This window comes from Eriocheir sinensis, chromosome 14 (assembly GCF_024679095.1).
Source record: "Eriocheir sinensis breed Jianghai 21 chromosome 14, ASM2467909v1, whole genome shotgun sequence".
In the NCBI taxonomy this organism is placed as follows: Eukaryota; Metazoa; Arthropoda; class Malacostraca; order Decapoda; family Varunidae; genus Eriocheir; species Eriocheir sinensis.
In genome coordinates this window covers 18,435,682-18,455,681 of record NC_066522.1, presented here as the reverse complement: position 1 = coordinate 18,455,681, position 20,000 = coordinate 18,435,682, and positions in this window count along the sequence as shown.

The following is a 20,000-nucleotide window of genomic DNA, read 5'->3' as shown; positions in this document are numbered from 1 at the left end:
GGTTGTAAAGTTAAGGGAAAGAAGGAAAGGAACAGTTAAGGTGATGGTGATGGTGATGATGGTGACTTTGTATACCCTTCCCTTTCTATCCCTCGCTTTCCTATCCCCTTCTTCTACCCTTCCTCTCCTCTACTTTACCTTCCCTTACCATATTCTAGTTCTTTTTTTTTGCCTTTTCCTTTCTCTCTCCTCCTTAACCTGTGCTTCTACCTTACCTCCGTGTGTATGTGTGTGTGTGTGTGTCGGCCAGGTATAGGTCGCTAGCTCTCCGTGTGGGCGGCGAGGGTCGTGAGGGCGGCGGGCAGGTGCTGTAAATGATCTTAATTGGTAACTCGACTCTTTGGGGGAGTTGTGAGCGAGGTAACGTTAGGCCCGGGCGAAGATCTGAGCGATGGTGAGTTTGTGTTATGTGGCGTTATGGGGGCTTTCTCTCTCTCTCACTCTTTCTCTCTCTCTATCTCTCTCTCCACCTCTCATATTTCTTTCCCACTCTTTTTTTCTCTATCTATCAATGAAGATCTCAGCGATGGAGGGTTGTATTATGTGGCGTTATGGGGCTTTCTCTCTCTTTACTCTTTCTCTGTCTATCTTTCTCTCTCCACCTCTCATTTCTCTCTCCCACTCTTTTTCTCTATCTATCTAAGTATCTATCCATCTTTCTCTCTTCACCCCCAACTATCTCACTCTCACACACACACAGGAAGGAAAGGAAAAGGAGAAGGAAGGGAGGGAGGAAGATAGGGGAAGAAAGTTGAGGAAGTGGCAGAATGAGGATGAGGTCGAGGTATTAGAAAGAATAGGAAAAGGAGAAGAAAGGAAGGAAGGAAGGAGGGAGGGAAGAAAATAGGGGAAGAAAGGTGAGAAAGTGACAGGATGGGGATGAAATATTACGAAGAAGACGAAGGAAGGGAGGAAGAGAAAGGGATGAAGAAAAAAAGGAGAGAAGGAGGATTGGAAGAAAACACGTCCATCTGAATTACCTTTCTTCCTTACACACACACACACACACACACACACACACACACACACACACACACACACGCACAGCTACCTAATAAAAAAGAGTCTAACAAAAGAAATACTCGTGCAATTTTTCACTTAGGACATAAAGAGCATTAATTATACTCATTATATATCATTAGCCAGTAAAAATAAGTCGGGAATGTTTATAATTGTTGAAATCCGGGGAGATAAAATGCCCGTGATTAATGAACGAGATCTCACCTGCGAATTTAAACACCTGGAGAACGGGAGGTGATCTGATGAACGTGCTTACTTTCCCTTTCTCTGCTTACTTTTCCTTTCTTTCTCTCTCTCTCTTCTTCATCCTTCCCTGCCTATGTCCTTTTTTCTTCCCTTCTCTCTTTCTTTCCTCTTCTTTGCAAAACCGTAACCCTACTCTTCCACTTTCTCCCTTTCCTTTCTCTCTTTCTTCTTTTTTCCTTCCTCCCTTTCTTATCCTTTTCTTCTTTTCCCTTCCTTTCCCTCATTTATTTATTCCTTTCTCTTTTTTTTCCTCCCTCTCTTCCTCCCTCCTTCTCTCCTTCCCTTCATCTTTTACTCTCAACCTTCCTCATTTTTTCCCTCCTTACCTCACTTTCGCCTTCACGTCCTTTCCCTTTCATCCTTACCTTTCATCTTCGCCAATTTTCCTCTCTCTCTCTCTCTCTCTCTCTCTCTCTCTCTCTCTCTCTCTCTCTCTCTCTCTCTCTCTCTCTCTCTCTCTCTCTCACTCTTTCTCTCCCTCTTTCGGTCTCTGTCTCATTTTTCTTCTTTCCTCCCTTCCTTCCTTCTTCCTCCGGTCCTACGTTACCTCCAACCTAACTTTCCTTCTTCCCTCCATTTTTACCTTTCCTCGTGACCTCTTTTCCTCTCCTTCTTCCTCTCCCTTCCCTCCTCTCTCTCTCCCCTTCCTCTCCCCTCCCTCCTTCTCCTCCCTCCTCCTCCTCCTCTTCCTCCTTCCTCTCCCAACCTCCCCTCTCTCCTCTTCCTTCCTCTTCCCCCCTCCCTCCCTCCTCCTTCATTATTTTTCCTCAGCGAACCTTGTGGAAGAGACAGAGGAAAAAATAAATAAACAAAAGAAATGCGACACTTGCTTCTGGTTTTATTTTTAGTGTGTGTGATATGCATGTGTGTGTGTGTGTGTGTGTGTGTGTGTGTGTGTGTGTGTGTTAGGCTGAAGGGGCAAGCAAGCAAAGAGTAGAAGAAGAAAGGAAGGAAGAGGAGGTGAAGGGAGAGGAAGGGATATGAAACAGAGAGATGGAGGAAAGGAAGGAGGGGGAAGGGGAGAGGTAAGCAAGAAAACAGTGGAGTGAAGGAAGGAAGGGTGGATGGGAAGGAAGGAAGGGGAAGAGAAAGGGGAAGGGGAAAGTCCATAATGTGGCTCGGAATGGCTCGTATCGGACCGTAATTACCCTTGTGGACTGTGGAGGAGGTGGTGGAGGTGGAGGAGGTAGGAAAGTGAGGGGAGAAGGGGAGGAAGGGGTTGGGGGTGAGGGGAGTGTAGCGGGGTGTGTCGGGGGGCCCTTCCCTTGATAGCTCGCGCCAAGATTGAAATTACAACAAATCGTCTCCAAATTGTGCGTGGAAGTGAAGGAAAGGAAAGAAGATGTAAAAGGAGTGAGGGAAATGGAAGGGAAAGGGATGGAAGTGGAGGGTAATTGAGGGAAAGGAGAGAGAGAGAGAGAGAGAGAGAGAGAGAGAGAGAGAGAGAGAGAGAGAGAGAGAGAGAGAGAGAGAGAGAGAGAGAGAGAGAGAGAGAGAGAGAGAGAGAGAGAGGGGTTAAGGAAGATTAAGTTGTCCAGAAAGCAAAATGGGAAAGGAAAAAGTAAGAAAAGGAGGAAGAAATGGAGTCAGGAGTTATGGGTAGTTTAATGACCAGGTAGGTAATACAGGTAGGTAATACAGGTAGGTAGGTGGGTAGGTAAGTGGGCAGGTTAAGATGGGCCTTGAGGGTAACTTTGTGGAAGGAGGGGAATAACAGTGGAAGAGAAAACGATGTGGAAAAAGGGATGAGAAGGAGACGAAAGGGAAAGAGAAAAGGATGAAAAGAAGGGAAGGGAAAGGACGTTGGAGAAGGTTAGATGGTATGGAGAGAGAGAAAGTAAAGAGAACAGGAAAAGGAAGGGAGAGAGGGTGAGGGGAGGTTAAGTGAGGAGGAGGAGGAGGAAGACACTGAGAGAGGAAGAGAGGAAAGGAAGGGAAGGAATAAAGTGCCAGAGGAGGAAGAGGAGGAAGGGAGAGAGGAAGTGAGAGAGAGAGAGAGAGAGAGAGAGAGAGAGAGAGAGAGAGAGAGAGAGAGAGAGAGAGAGAGAGAGAGAGAGAGAGAGAGAGAGAGAGAGAGAGAGAGAGAGAGAGAGAGAGAGAGAGAGAGAGAGAGAGAGAGAGAGAGAGAGAGAGCACAGCAAAGGCAAGAGCTAGGGCTGAAAGGGGAAGGGAGAGAGGGAGTAATCATTGGCATAATAATGGAGTAATTAGAGCTTAATCGAGGCCGCTTAATGAGGGATGGAGAGGACGTGTGTGATCACTTCCTTAAACCGCCATTGCCTCCAGAACCTGACCCCCTCCTCCACCTCCTCCTCCTCCTCCTCCTCCTCCTCCTCCTCCTCCTCCTCCTCCTCCTCCTCCTCCTCCTCCTCCTCCTCCTCCTCCTCCTACACCTTCTCCTACTCCTCCTCCTCCTCCTCCTCCTATTCCTATTCCTATTCCAACTCTTGACTGGTGAACTACGCAGAAGATGAAATGAAGGAGGAAGAAAAAAGTAAAGAAAAGAGGACAAAACAAGAATAGAGAGGAGGAGGTGGAAGGTGGAAGAAGATGAAAAAGGAGAAAAGGGAAGGAAGCAAAAGAAGAACAAAGAGGAAGAGGTGTATGGGGTAGGAAGAAGAAGAAGAAGAAGGAAAAGAAGAAGAAGAAGAAGAAGAAGAAGAAGAAGAAGAAGAAGAAGAAGAAGAAGAAGAAGAACTGAAGAAAAGGAAAGAAAAGGAAAGGAGGCAAAAGAAGAACAAAGAGGAGGAGGTGTAGGAGGGAGGAAGAGGAGGAAGAAGAAGAGGAAGAAGAAGAAGTAGAAAAAGAAGAAGTGAAGATGTGTCTCAAGTGTCGACTGTTGTTCTCATGCAAGCTAACCCTTTCGTCTCACCATCCCCACCTCCTCCTCCTCCTCCTCCTCCAACTCCTCCTCCTCCTCCTCCTCTTCCTCTCTATGGCTCGGGTTACTGATGAGGGTAACTTGTGGCTGATTTTCCTTCCTCTCGCCTTGCCTTTCACCTCCTCACCGACCCTCTCCTTCTTGTGTTTCCTGCCTCGGTCTGCAAGTCTGAGTGTGGCGTGTGAGTGTGTGTGTGTGTGTGTGTGTGTGTGTGTGTGTGTGTGTGTGGTGTTCCTTCCTTCCCTCGTTCCTACTTTCCTTCCTCTTTATTTTTCTTTCTTTACCTACTTCCTACTTTCATTCTGTCTTTGTTTTCGTTCTTCATTCATATTTTCTTTCCTTTCCTTTCTCATCTGTTCTTCATTCCTTCATCCACTCCCCCTGTCATCTTTTTTTTTTATAGTTTTGTTCCTTCTTTCCTTCCTTCCTTCTATCTCCTTCATTTCTTCTTTCCCGCAAGCTATCATGCATTCTTTCTCATTCATTCTCTCCTTCCATTCTTGATTATGTTTTCTTTTCTCTTTCTTCGTTCTTTTGCTCCTTAATTCGTGTGTTTCCTTTTCCTTTCTTCCTTCCCTCCTTCCTTCTTTCTTTCCTGCACTTCCTCCTTCCATCCTTCATTGATTTTCTTCCTTCGTGTCTTCGTTTTTACATTCATTCATCCGTTGGTTTCTTCCTTCCTTCCTTCCTTCACTTCCTCCTTCCATCTTTTGTTGAGTTTTTTTCCTTATTGTCTCCCTTTTTCATTCATATATCCGTTGGTTTCTCCCTTCCTTCCTTTCTTCCTTCTTCCTTCCTTCCCTTCTTCCTTCCTTCCTTATCCCCTTTCTTTCTCCTCCTGACGAGTATTCAAATTGGACGACCTTCCCATTTTCCTTTCCTCCTTTTTTTGAGCAGATGTTATTTTTTCCTGTCTCATTTATTATTTTTTCTTCGGATTCGTTTGACTTTCCTTTCCTTTTTTTCTCACCTTGTTACATATATTTCTTTTTGCCTCTTTTTTTTCACACCTTCAATTTTGTGCGTGTGTAGTTTGTCTTTTCTTTTTTTCTTATTTTTCACGTTTTTTTTTCTTAATGATATTGTATGAGTGTCCATCCTTCAGAGAGAGAGAGAGAGAGAGAGAGAGAGAGAGAGCATACCCATGCTAGCGTATAAAACAACGTTGCTAGATTCTTGTATACTCAGAACACTTCAATCATTTTCAGGCCCTAAAACTATCGTACAATCACCCATGACGATGTGCAATTAAAGTTAGTGTTATTTGCGTCAAGTATCGATGTTTTCCAGCAATAATAACCGGAAAATACGATAGATTCTAAGTACGATAGTCTGGTACCTGGCAACGTTGGTAGGAAATAAGATACAGACAGAACCTTCTTTGTATTTTCGCTACACTTAAGTCGGAACGAAAAGGAAAGACAAAAAACAAAAAAAACAAAAAAAGACAAGAGAGTTTTAGCAGCGGCAGGCGGCAGTCACACTCGCTTGCTGTTCACTCTCGAGGCAGAAAACAGCGACAGCAGCGCCGGAAGAGCGACTTCTTACGACGGTCTTTCTCAATTAGACCAAGTGTGTGAGCGAGTAAGGCTAAGGAAAGAGAGTAAGAGGAGTCGAGATGGCGGAGAAGAAAAAGAAGTAATAGTAGAATAAGAAGAAAAAGAAAAAAAAGTAAAAGAAGAAGATGAAGAAGATGAAGAAGAAGTAGAAGAAGAAGAAGAAGAAGAAGAAGAAGACGAAGAAGAAGAAGAAGAAGACGAAGAAGACGAAGAAAAAGAAAAAGTAGAAAGAGAAGATCATCACCATCACCACCACCACCATCATCATCATCATCATCATCATCAGCAGCAGCAGCAGCATACCAGGAAGTGTTTTCAGTAATACGTGACAGATGCTGCTTCTCTTATCTACATCCATCTACCACCACCACCACCACCACCACCACCTTATACCTTGCTTTATGGCGGTCGGAAATTATGCCACAACCTCAGACCTTCCTCCATCCTCCTTCCTCCATCTGGCGCCGCTTTTGCAATCTACGAATTGGTCTCTGGAGCCTGAAGGGAAAATAATATATGTAGGGGAAGGCAAGAAATGGAAAGGAAGGTGGTGGCGGTGGTTGTTGCGATGGCGGTGGTGGTGGTGGTGGTGGTGGTGGTGGTGTTTTTTTTTACTTCTGCTTCTACTTTTTCCTCTTCTTCCTCCTCTTCTTCTTTTTTTTTTCTTCTTCTTCTTCTTCGCCTTGCTGTAATTTTCTTGTTTTGTTTTTACTTCACTTTTTGCTGTTTTCTTGATTTTCTCCTTTATTTGCCTTATTTTTTCTTATTTGTTTAATGTTTTTTTTACTTCTTTTTGCTATTTTCTTGCTTTTTCTTATCCATATAATTACGATTGGCTTTTTTTTTTTTTTACAGATGTTATCGTTTCTCTGTCTGTTCCATTCTGTTTATTGAGATTATTTTTCCTCGTCATTTTCTGGTTTTATTTCATTTTTTGTTTTTACTCTGTTTTCTTACTTCACCCTTTGCCCCCTCCCCTCCTCTTTTTTTTTTTTTTTGGTCCATATAACGATTGTCTTTTTTTTTACACACATTTCCTTTTCTCTGTTTCCATTCAGTTTAGTAAGATTGTTTTGGCGTACGGGAGTTTGTTGTTCTTCTTTCCTCGCTTTAAAAAAAAAAATTCAGTTGTTGTTTCATGTGCTAAGGTTTTTCTGTTTGGTTCTTTTTCTCTATTTCTATCTATCATCCTCGTTGTTGTTGTTGTCGTCGTTGCTGTTGTTGTTGTTGTTGTTGTTGTTGTTGTGTGGGTGATCCCATTCATCTGTTTCCCTTATTTTTTATACAATCGCTTTTGATATGTATTTCTTTTTTCATTTTGCTTCGAACGCTCGGCTTAATACTTCCATTTTTTTTTTTAGGTGCAAGTGTGTTGTTTGTTTGTTTGTTTCCTCTTTGGCTCATTCAAACGTTTTGTTTTTTATTTCCTTTTATGGTTTTTTTCTCTGCACAAGTTTATCACGATTTTTTTTTGTTCAGTCGTAGTTTTCTTTTTGCTTTATTTTCACTCTCCTTGTTATGATTTTATTTGCATGAATGTTCCCTTTATCCTTTCACTCAAGTTTTATCATGGGTGTTTTTTTTCTTTTCTTTCCTCTTCACCCACTGTGCCTGCCGAGGATTCTGTCTGGTTGAGCATTGTGGTGGGAGAAGGAGGATGAGGGGGAAGAGCAGGGGATAGGATGAAGGAGGCAGGGAGGGTAAGGCAGGGGCGGGTGTCAGGGTAGCCGTAGGGAGCAGAGGAAAATTGAAAGGGGGACAGGGAGGTTGGTATAAAAAGGGGATTAACAGGGAGAAATGGTAATGTTGAATAGGGTTTAAGATTTTATAAGGTTGAGGAAGACTGAGAGGATAAAGATTCAGAGGAGGGGGATGAAGAGGGAAGTTAGGTAAGGGAGAGGAAGGTGTGAAATGGACTGAATGAAGAAGCAGGAGAGAAGGACAGAGGAGAGACAGGGTAAAAGGCAAAGGTGGGCGAAAGAGAGAAACAGGGTGAGGAAAGTGGAGAGAAAACGGTGAGAATGGCAGGATGAGGAAGAGGAAGAGGTATAAGAATGACAGGGTGAGGGAGAGGAGGTAGAGAGGAACCGGTGAGAATGGCAGGGTGAGGAAGAGGAAGAGGTGGAGAGGAAGGGGTATAAGAATGGCAGGGTGAGGAAGAGGAGGTGGAGAGGAACCGGTGAGAATGGCAGGGTGAGGAAGAGGAAGAGGTGGAGAGGAAGGGGTATAAGAATGGCAGGGTGAGGAAGAGGAGGTGCAGAGGAACCGGTGAAAATGGCAGGGTGAGGAAGAGGAAGAGGTGCATGTAAGAGAAAGGCAGGGTGAGAGGGAGAGAGGGAAGGACAGGGTGAGTAAGGGAGAGAGGAAAGGGTGAAGGGAGGTAAAGATAGAGAAGGAAGGGGGCACGGAAAGACATACAATAAACTCGAGTATATATTTCTCATTTCTTTTTCTTCCTCGCCCTCCCTTGAAAATCTGATATATACAAAAGCATGGCAAAAAGAAAAAAAAACTAAAGGTTGCTATTTCACAAAGTCTGCAGTACACTGAGTTTGTTTTTTCTTCAGGTATTGCAATATGAATAGACGTACGGAAATTGGCGTAATATTACGAAATTCGCGTTTGAATGCACAAAGAAATTACAGTGGAGTCATTTACCTGTAAAAAAAAGAATGGACCTGGAGGAATGAGGCAAGAAAATCAGAGAGAGAGAGAGAGAGAGAGAGAGAGAGAGAGAGAGAGAGAGAGAGAGAGAGAGAGAGAGAGAGAGAGAGAGAGAGAGAGAGAGAGAGAGAGAGAGTTCATCACTACCACCACCATCATCACCATCATCACCACCACCACCATCGCCATGCATACAGTTCGCATCAACACAACTTATACCCATTTCTCATCAGGTCACACCACAAGTTCCTCGCTTCCAGGAATAGCCGCTGCAGATTCCGAGCCCAGAGAAGCGAGTATCGAACTTTTATTTTCCCCCCCCCCTTTTTTTTTTTTTTTGTTTGTAAGTTTGAAATTTCACGAAAGTTGCCCCATTAAAACTTTTCTTCAATAACCGATTTCGTTCCGTAGTAGGGTAATTTTCGCTCTTTTTCTCATATTAGTGTGTATATTAAACAGTATTTAGCGGGATGGGGGGATAAAAATTTTTTTTGGGGGGGAGGGGCAAGTGTGTGTTGTTTTTTATGCCTCAAGAAAAGGGAATTAAGTAAAGATGACGGATTTTTTTATACTTGCAAGTGGTTCTTAGTAAAGGAAGCAACTCAAAGGCAAAACAACAACAACAAAAAGCTGTTCCTAGAGGTTCAGGGTATATGTGATGAGGCGGAGATGGTCAGGAACACAGTGCGATTGGTGAGGGAGAGAGGGGAGAAGAGAGAAAGAGAGAGGAGGGAGAGAAAGAAGATAATAGAAAGGGAACAGGGAGAGATGGAGAGTAAGGAGAGGAGAGGGTGACAAAACAAGGAATGTATATTTAACATTTGTATAATTTATCAGTTATTCAATCAGTCAACCAATCAGTCGGGTCAGTCAGTAAGTCAGTCATCCAGCCAATTAGTCAGTTAATCACCCAGTCAGTCAGTCAGTCAACCTGCCAATCAGTCAGTTAATCAGTCAGTCATTTTTTTGTGTTCTGATCCTGGAAAGTGAACTCCTGAGGTAGGGTCATACGTTTGAGAACCACACGCGTAACAATTCAATAAGACATCAGTGATCATGCGCCTGATAGGTCTATTTTTTATTCTCTCCTTACATGTATGTCTTTCAATGAGAAGTGTTAGGTCTGTGTCGAGGTGTTATTGATTTACTTTCCTTGTGTTTGTGCCTGGCGTGGTTGGTGTGGTGATGGTCATGCTAAGGCTTAGTTATTTTTCACTTTACCTGTGCGTTTGTTTGTTTTGGTTTTAATGACAAGCCGGGGATGTGAGCCCGGGCATGCGGCGGGTGGGGTGACGGGCGGGCGGCGGGACTCTCCGGTGGGTGTTGCACCTGCAGACAACACTCCTCGCCTCCTGATTGGCTGGCTTAGATCTGGCCTCTGTTTGCTGGCCGACTGTTCATTTATTTACTGGAACGCCGCAGTCCTTTATGTTCCTCTGTGACCCGTGTTTGGGAGGGAAAAATGAACGGCTCATTCCCATTCCGTGCGTCTGATTTGCAATTTCATTTGTTCGTATTGACATTTTTTCGCGGTGATTGAAGGTTAGGAGTTACCGGAACAAAAAAAAAAAGCATTTTTCAACAGCTATAATGAAAAAAGTTTGGTGATACAGTGAGGACACGGCATTCAGATTGTTATAATTTAGTGAAAGCACCAGTCAAGGGGGAGTGAATGAATAGAATTATCATTCACTCCTGGCTCACTGAGGGAGTGTTTTGAGTGGAAGGCATCAAATTATGTTCAGTCATTAAGGAGACTGTGGCAGCAGAATGAATATTTTCTTGGCAAACTTTATCGCAAATACAAGGAGCTGCCTCAATCAAGTCCTTCATCTGCAATTAAGTTTAAAGTTTGAGTCAGCTACGGTTAGATAAGTAGTTTAACTTCAATAAGTCTCATCATTAGTTTGTGTTAGCCAGTGTTGCGTGGGCGGCAGCTGTTGTCCTAGGCGTGGAGGCCGCGGCGGCGGCGGGGGATTGCCAAAACACACCGCGGGGCGCACCGCAGCCATCAGGGTCGCCGTGAGGGGCTGCCGATGTCCCTGCAGGAGGCCGCGCTGGCATAATGATATATGTCGTGATTTAATGTGTTTGTGTTCCATTCCGGCGAGGCTTCTGGTGCGCTGCCTCGGCGTGCCACCCCCCACGGGGGCCAGGATGGAGGAGCTGGCGGATGCTTGTGCCTGTGTGTGTGTCCGGAGCGGCGCCCCCCACCAAAACGCTACTGAGCCTCTGTGAGCCTCGCTGGGCCGCCGCGAGGGGCGCAGGACGCGGGTGGTAATTCTGTCGTGTTCACATTTTTCGTCGTGTGATTAATTCATAAAGCGTCCCGCAGACAGGCGCTCACGGGGCCTTGCTGATTAGTCCCACGCGCGCATGTGTGTGTGTGTGTGTGTGTGTGTGTGTGTGTGTGTGTGTGTGTGTGTGTGTCGTCCCTCCCTCCCTCGGCCCGTGGCCACTCATAATACAGCCGACGCCCATTGTCTCCACAGTTCTTTCAGTGGCGTTTCCCCTCCTCAGTGCTGCTTCTTAGCTCTTAATTACCTCCTCCCTCATTTCCCCTCAGCTCATTGATCCTCTCATTCCCTCCCCTCTGCTTCTCTTTACCACGCTCGTCTCTGTCCCTTTCATCCTGCGCTCATCACGCCACCTTCACGCCGCGCCCAGCCCTCCGTGCCCACGTCCGCGGCCACTAATTCCTCGCCGCGCCGCCGGCTGGACCCGGCTCAGCGCGTCCTTTGAGTAATGGTTAATTGATAAATGAAGCACCAGGTGACGCGCTCATTCGTCGGGGGGGGAGAGAGAGAGAGAGAGAGAGAGAGAGAGAGAGAAATGCTATACTATGCTGCAAGGAGGCATGCACTTATGAGGTTTTGTCAGCCATGAAGGAAATTTATCGTCAAAACATGTTGATGATGAGGGATGGATCGAGAAGGTGCTGTGCTTCGATCATGTGTGACAAATAGTGGTGTCTTGCAATAACACACACACACACACACACACACACACACACACACACACACACACACACACACACACACACACACACACACACACACACACACACACACACACACACACACACACACACACACACACACACACACACACACACACACACACACACACACATATGAGCGCAAGTTTTTTTTATATATTTTTATTTATATTTTATTGGATTTCTCGCTGCGTTCATTCACTCAAGCTTTTCCTGGTCCAACCCTCTCTCCATTTTGTTGTTTATGGAAATTGAACGCTACTGTACTGGCCAAAGGAATTAGATACCTTATAACGTGTGTTCAATCCCCTTCAATGGTCAGTGAGACGGAGATGAGCACCGAAGTCACGCGCAGCTTAATGTATGCCCCCGACATCACCCTTAAATTATCTGCCTATCAATTTATCAATATCGTCTCGGGGTCGCTGCTCCCTGGCGTGTTGGTGCAAGGCTTACGTGGGTGTCTTGGTATATTACTCGCGTCCCTGCATGTGGTGGGCTTGTAACTCTGCGCCTCCGGACGAGCTGGGCCGCGCGTGCCTGCTGGAGTGAGGTGGTGGTGGTGGTGGTGAGGTAAGGTGATGTCTGGTGGCACTGCTCTTTACTTACCCGCCTGCCTGTTTATCTGTTTTAGAAGGTGTATGCCTGTCAAAGATATGTGCAAACCTATTTATCTATCTATCTATTTCTGTTTGTACATTCTTAGATACGAACATTAGGAGTCTGATGTTTCCCTCATTCAGGAGTGCCATTGATTATTGTTTGCCTACTTTATATCCTTTTTCTCCTTTTGTCCTGCATTTGTTTTCATCTTTAATTTTCCCCACATTTTCTTACTTCCATCCTCAAACTCCTCCTCCAAGTAAGGAGAAGAGAAAGGGGTTAAGAAAGAGACTGAGGTAGAAGGGAAGGGAAAAATGACTGTTAATCGAGAGAGCAAGGAAAGCAGGAAATGAAAATAAGTGAGCTTAGAGGAAAGAAAGCAAGGAGAGAAGAAAGGAAGGAAGAGAGCAAAGAAAAAGTTGGAGTATAAGCATTATTAGCATGGCAGAGAATGGAAGGAAGGAAGAAAGAAGGAAAAAATTAATATAATATGAGAGAGAGAGAGAGAGATACCATGAGCAGCCAGCGCATTATCAGCTTTCGGTGTTCAGCCTCAGCATATCACGAAATCCCTGCAGCATAGATAACCCAACATTAGACAGAGGCTGACGGACTGACGGACTGACTGACGTGTGACTTGATGACTGGCTGATAACACGTGACTGATGGTTGAGTGTTGACGAGGTGACTGACTGATGGCGGATGACTGACAAACTGGCTGACGGATGAGGACTGACTGGTGGATGATCGATGGGTGAGCTGCATAGACTTGCTTGAGTATGTGAGTGGTTGTCTGTCAGTTCTGGTAAGGAAAATAAACACACACACACACACACACACACACACACACACACACACACACACACACGCATTTTGTATTCGGAGAGTTTTCACGTTTTTTTCTTTTTTTTTTGACACGTGTTTCTCGCCTTTCCGCTTCCTCCCCTTCCCCCCCTCTCCCTCCCCTTCCCCCCTTCTATGTTTTTCTTCTTTTTTTTCCTCTTCCGTTTTTCAGTGTCTGAAGTTTCTCGCCTTAAACTTTCAGGGTATATTTTAGATTGCGTCTTTCCTTCCTTCTTCATCATCTTTCCTTTCTCTCTTTTTCTCTTCTCTTCTTCTTTGTTATTTTTCTTTCTTCTCTCATTTTTTCTTTCTCAGCTTTTCTCTTTCTTTCTTTGCCTATTTTTATTTCTTGGTTTCACTTTTTCTTTTTTCTTTTTTCATTATTTTTTCTTTCTTTTCAGTTGTTTTCTTTTCTTACCTTCTCTCTTTCGTTGTCTTTCTTTCTTTATTTGTCTTTGTTATTCTTTTTCTTTCTTTTTCTTTCTTATCTTTTCTATTTTCTCTTAACCTTCTTTCTTCGTCTATTTTTTGTCTATTTTTCGTCCTCTTCCTCACCTCAGCTTTTCTTATTTTCCTTTCTGGTTTCATATTTCGTACCTTCTATCCTCCTCCGTCGTGCTCTGTCGCTTAATCCCTATTTTCCTATTTTTTCTTATCTTCCTCTCTTCCTCCATACAACTATTTTTTTTCCCTCTTACTGTTTTTCACTTCCTTCTTTACGCACTATAATCCCCCTCCGCTAGCAATTGTTATATCCAGGAACAAACGCCTCCAACAAGCCTCCTTTTTACCATACAATCAGAGGAAAGCCTTGTAGAGAAGATTGCCCCGTCACTTGCTTTCCCCCTCTTCCTTTCCTCTTTTTACAGCGTCCTCGAATAATAGAGATTTTCAGAGACGTTTCGCAAATTGAACACGGTGGTTTTTGACGTCTATGTATGTTCCTTGCTTTGCTGAGTCGGGTGGTGATGTTATTTGATTTTACTGTGGTTGTTTTTTTTTTATATCTTTTTGGTTTTATTTATGTCCATCCAGGTTGATTGATTCCCTTTATGAAAACAAGTAAGTAATGATTAAAATGTCTGATTCGTCTGCTTACACGTGTTTTTTCCTTTTCTTAAGCTCTTACCTGTTGCCTCTCTCTCTCTCTCTCTCTCTCTCTCTCTCTCTCTCTCTCTCTCTCTCTCTCTCTCTCTCTCTCTCTCTCTCTCTCTCTCTCTCTCTCTCTCTCTCTCTCTCTCTCTCTCTCTCTCTCTCTCTCTCTCTCTCTCTCTATATCTCTCTCTCTCTCTCTCTCTCTCTCTCTCTCTCTCTCTCTCTCTCTCTCTCTCTCTCTCTCTCTCTCTCTCTCTCTCTCTCTCTCTCTCTCTCTCTCTCTCTCTCTCTCTCTCTCTCTTGCTGCCTCCTTGTTTTTCCCCTACCATTTTCCTACCTTTCCCAGTCCTTCCCATTCTCTCATCCCACTTTGCTTTGCCTCGTTCTTTTTTCCTCACTAATCCTTCCTCAACCTCAACACAACAATTTTCCTACTTAATCTCCATGTCGTTCCCCACAAGCTACTCTCCCCCTCTTTCCCCCCTCTCATTTCTTCCCACCAACATCATCAAGACTTAGCTTCTACTCACTTTCCTCCCCACCTCCTCCCACGCCTTCATCACTCTACCTACCCTCACTAAAAAAAAAAAAACATTCTTTTCCAACCCACCACTGGTCTCTTTTCCCCCTGTTTTCCCCCTACTATTTTCCTACCTTTCCCAGTCCTTCCTATTCTCTCATCCCACTTTGCTTTGCCTCGTTCTTTTTTCCTCACTCATCCTTCCTCAACCTCAACACAACTCCTTTCTCTCCTCTTTCCTTTCTTCGCCATGTTCTTCCTTCCTTCCCACCAACATCATCAAGACTTAGCTTCTACTCACTTTCCTCCCCACCTCCTCCCACGCCTTCATCCTTCTCCTACCCTCTCCTCCCTCCCTCACTCTCGTTCTGCCCTCCCAATCAAATCCACCTGTCGCAGCGTTTACTAATGGGTCTCTCTCTCTCTCTCTCTCTCTCTCTCTCTCTCTCTCTCTCTCTCTCTCTCTCTCTCTCTCTCCTCTCTCTCTCTCTCTCTCTCTCTCTCTCTCTCTCTCTCTCTCTCTCTCTCTCTCTCTCCTCTCTCTCTCTCTCTCTCTCTCTCTCTCTCTCTCTCTCTCTCTCTCTCTCTCTCTCTCTCTCTCTCTCTCTCTCTCTCTCTCTCTCTCTCTCTCTCTCTCTCTCTCTCTCTCTCTCTCTCTCTCTCTCTCTCTCTCTCTCTCTCTCTCTCTCTCTCTCTCTCTCTCTCTCTCTCTCTCTCTCTCTCTCTCTCTCTCTCTCTCTCTCTCTCTCTCTCTCTCTCTCTCTCTCTCTCTCTCTCTCTCTCTCTCTCTCTCTCTCTCTCTCTCTCTCTCTCTCTCTCTCTCTCTCTCTCTCTCTCTCTCTCTCTCTCTCTCTCTCTCTCTCTCTCTCTCTCTCTCTCTCTCTCTCTCTCTCTCTCTCTCTCTCTCTCTCTCTCTCTCTCTCTCTCTCTCTCTCTCTCACACTGTCTCTCTTGTCCCGTCCTGTCTGTTATTTCTACGTTATTTTCTTTCCCTTCTTCACTGTCAGGAGTGTTGGCTGTTCCTCTTAGTGTGTGTGTATGTATGTGTGTGTGTGTGTGTGTGTGTGTGTGTGTGCCATTATCCCCACTGCCACCACTACGCTTACACCACCACTATTAAACTCCCACCACCACTATCACCACCACCACCACCACCACCACGCCTCCACCTATCTCATCACCACCACACCCACACTATCACCACTTCTCCATCACTATAACCTTCAGTACTCTAACCAGCCTAAATAATTACTACTACTACTACTACTACTACTACTACTACTATCCACCATCCCTGCTACCTATTTTATCTCCCTACCCACCACCAATAACATCTACCACAACCACCACCACCTCCACCACCGCTTAAGTCACCATGCTACTACTATCTCCACCACGATTACCACGACTTCCTTATACCCGTACCTTACCCCCCACCCACCACCACCACCACCGCCACCACCGCCACCACCACCGCCACCCAGCCTGACCCAGTCCCTCGTAATGTAAACCTGCTCCCCGTGATACCCCGTTCGCCTGGATTTACATATTTATAAACCGCCGTCCTCGACCCAGCTTCAGGCGCGTCCCCGACCACATTAAGGAAACGCTGACTTTATTTATTCCTCCCTCCAAGACACACACACACACACACACACACACACACACACACACACACACACACACTCACACTCACACTTACATACACACACATATTGCGTTTTTTTTCTTTTGGCTTGTGTTGTTAATGTTTTTGTTGTTGTTGTTGGTGGTGGTGGTGTTGAGATCGTCCTCCACTTTATTCCTCCTTCTTCTTTTCCTTTTTCTGCTCTCCCTCCCTTTGCTCTTCCCTTCCTCTTCTCTTCTCTATATCGTTGTTGTTGGGTGTGGTGTGATGTGGCGGGGTTCTCTCTTCTCTTCTCTTCTCTTCTCTTCTCTTCTCTTCTCTTCTCTTCTCTTCTCTTTTTCTCTCCTCTCTTCAGTATGCAGCATCTTCACTCCCTCATCTTTTAGCGTCCTTTTTCCCTCATTTTTCTCTCTCTCTTTGACAGATTCTCTTTCCTTCCTTTTTATCTTCCCTTTCTTCTTTTTGCCTTCCTCTTCTCTCCATCGCCCAGTTTTCCTCCCTCCCCTTCCTCCTCCTCCTCCTCCTCCTCCTCCTCCTCCAATGTGTCGCTATTCTCTTGGCTGCGTCTTTGTCTTCTTAATTACTGCTCGTCGAATTGATATGTATCGTTTTGTTTTTCTCTGATTAATTGTTTTCCACCTCGTTTCATTCACTCCATTGTTTTCTGCTTCTCGTTAACTTTTTATTTTCCTATACTTGCTACACTCTTGCATTCATTTATCTTCTTTTTTATCTCATTTCTCTTCCACTCTTCTTATTTATTGGCTCACGGAGTAGATGGGAAGTTTTGAACAGGATCAGGAAGGCGAATGGAGCGAGGAGACTTGATCGAGGTTTATAAATGGATGAAGAGCCTTAATAAGGGTGACATTAATAAGATACTGATGGTAAGAGAACCGGGTAGGACACGTAGTAATGGGCTTAACTTAGATAAATTCAGATTCAACAGAGTGGTTTATCAACATAATACTACTCAACTCTTCCTCCTCTAATGGGAACGTTACACTCAACCTTTTAAACCTCTACAGAAACCGAAAAAAAAAAGTGTTGGAAAAGCTAACTTAATGGCAATCACGAGGCAGTCATTGGTGTTTATAAGCTAACAGAACACTACATTACTCTTCAGTGTTTGTTGCATCACCTCCGATCGTTTAAACCTGTAGTACACAAGGCGATGAAAGAGTTAAAAAAGCTAACTTATTGCATTCACCAGGCGCCAGTATAGGTGTAAGGGGAGCCGTGAGTTGGTCTGGGTAGCGCAAGGGAACTAGATGTCATGTTGTTAGTGCAGTAATAAAGTTAATGGCACCTCGGGGTAAAGGTACAATCTGCGGACTGAATCTCTCACTGAATCACTCACACTCTCCATCCCACGGCGAGGGAGAGAAGTAGAGGATGTGTGGGAAGGAGGGAGGGGTGGGGAAGGGAGGTGCAAGTGAAGGGAGAGTGAGGGTGTGTGTGACGGTGAGATATAACAGAGAAGTAAGAGGATAGAATAAGGAGGCGTAACAATTTGAAGGACGTGAGTGAGTGAGGGAAGAAGGATAGAGGAGGAAAATGGAAAAGAGGGGAGAGTGTGAGGGGCAAGAGACAGGAAGGTGTGAGAGTGAGACATATAAGAGAGGGGAGAAGGGAGGGAATGGGATAAGGAAGTGCAACCATTTGAAGGATGAGAGGAAGGAAGGGGAAGGAAAATGCAACCGGAGGAGAGTATGAGGGGTCGAGGAAGGAGGTACAAGAGAGGGAAGGGGACGAGAGGGAAGATATAAGGAATAGGAGAGTGGAGGGAATAGTAACGAAAGTGGAGGTATGAAGGAAAGAGGAAAGTAATGAAGGCTAGGAGAGCAGGTATAACAGGTGAGGAAGGTGTGAGGGGAAGGTGGAGGGGGATCGAGGGAGGCAAAACATAGCAGCAGGTGAGAAGCGTGACGTAAATGTATATCCAACAGGTGTGAAGTGAAGTGAAATGTTAATGCTTTTGTAAGGAATGAAGCGTCGTTTGCATGATAAATGTTGATGGATGAACCCAGCCCCCCACGCAGCGCCCTAGGTGGAGTACTAAAGGGGGTCTCGTTGTGAGTGAGTGATGCGTGGCTTGTAAAAATAATAAAGTGAAGAGAGCTGGTGACACGTGTGGACGACAGAGCAAGGATCAGAGGTCACGGGAACAGCCTGGGGTGGGCATGATATCAGGGAAACAATTATATTCCGTGAGTTTGTATTATTACGTGTTTGAGTGTGTGTTTTTCGTAAGTTGTGTTTTGTTTTTCATTTTACAGGTACTTTCTGCGTTTTTGTGTTTGGATTCTAGTAACAGGTAATTATAGAAAATGGTTGTGGTGTTAATTGTTCCGTGTACTACTTCATATGTTTTCTCCTAACCTTACTTATTTTACTTACTCTACGTGGACCAGATCAACTAACATGTACTAACTAATCAACTTCCTTACTAATTAACGTATTCACTAACTTCCTACTAACTTACTTAACGAATCGACTAACTATGAGTGCATATGTGTTTTATTTTACCTATTTTTCGTGGACCAAATCAACTAACATGTGCTAACTCATCAACTTCTTACTAATTAACGTATTCACTAACTTCCTACTAACTTTCTTAACGAATCAACTAACTATGAGTGCTTATGTGTTTTATTTTACCTACTCTTCGTGGACCAAATCAACTAACATGTACTAACTAATCAACTTCCTTACTAATTAACGTATTCACTAACTTCCTACTAACTTACTTAACGAATCGACTAACTATGAGTGCTTATGTGGTTTATTTTACCTACTCTTCGTGGACCAATACAAACTAATCAACTTCCTTACTAATTAACGTATTCACCAACTTCCTACTAACTTACTTAACGAACCAACTAACTATGTATGTGTGTTTAAGTTTAAGTATATGTAGTAAACACACGAGGCGGCGTTGCAAGTGAAAGACAAGACTGCATTATGAAGACACGGAGATGCCATTAGTGCGACGCTGACAGATTGCCGAGTGCGTGATGGGGACGGGGGTGGGGAGTGGGAGTAGGGGGGGGGTAAAGGGGCGGTAATGTATCGTGATGATGGGCGGGGAGACAAAACCCGGGGCGTGAGTGCCATGCCAGTGCCTGTGGTTCGTGTTTCAAGCAGACCAGACAGAACGTTCCTATGCAGCTTCTCCGCCCCTTACATTCCCTTCCCTCTCTCTCTCCTTTCTCCTTCCCCTCCCCTTCCCTATCGTCACCTTTCCTCGCCTTACCTTCTCTTCCCCTCCCCTCGCATTCCCCTTCCCTTCCCTTACTCTTTCTTCCCCTCCCCTCACTTTCTCCTCCCTTATCTTTCCCTTACCTTTCTCTCTCTTTCCTTCCCTCACTTTACCGTCCCCTTCCCTCCTGCTCCTCCTCCTTCCGTCCCTCTCTTTATCTCATATTTACGACTTTTGAGTCAGTTGGAGGCGTTTTCCGGGTTCTTGCGCTCTCATAACGTTTGTTTAAGCGAAGGATGGTGCATTAGGCGGGGACAGAGAGACGTCGAAAGCCAAGGACATCATAACAACATAGACAATAATAATAACAATACCTCCTTCTGAAATATCTATGTTACTACTACTACTACTACTACTACTACTACTACTACTACTACTACTACTACTACTACCACTACTACTACTACAAATGCAACAAAAGGAAGGGAAGGAAAGGAGGGGACATTCAGAAGAGGAAAATGTATGACAGGAGAGGAAAGAGAAGAAAACAAAGGGAATGGAAAGGAAAGAGGGAAGGAAAAAAAAGGAAGAGAGGAATTGAAAGAATGAAATGAAATGAAAGGGATGAACTAAAGGAAAGGTAGGAAGGAAGGAAAGGGAGGAAATAAAGGAAGAGGGAGGAAGGAAGGAAGGAAGGAATGAGAGGCAGATTAGGAGAGAAAGGGGGGTGCCACAGCCCATA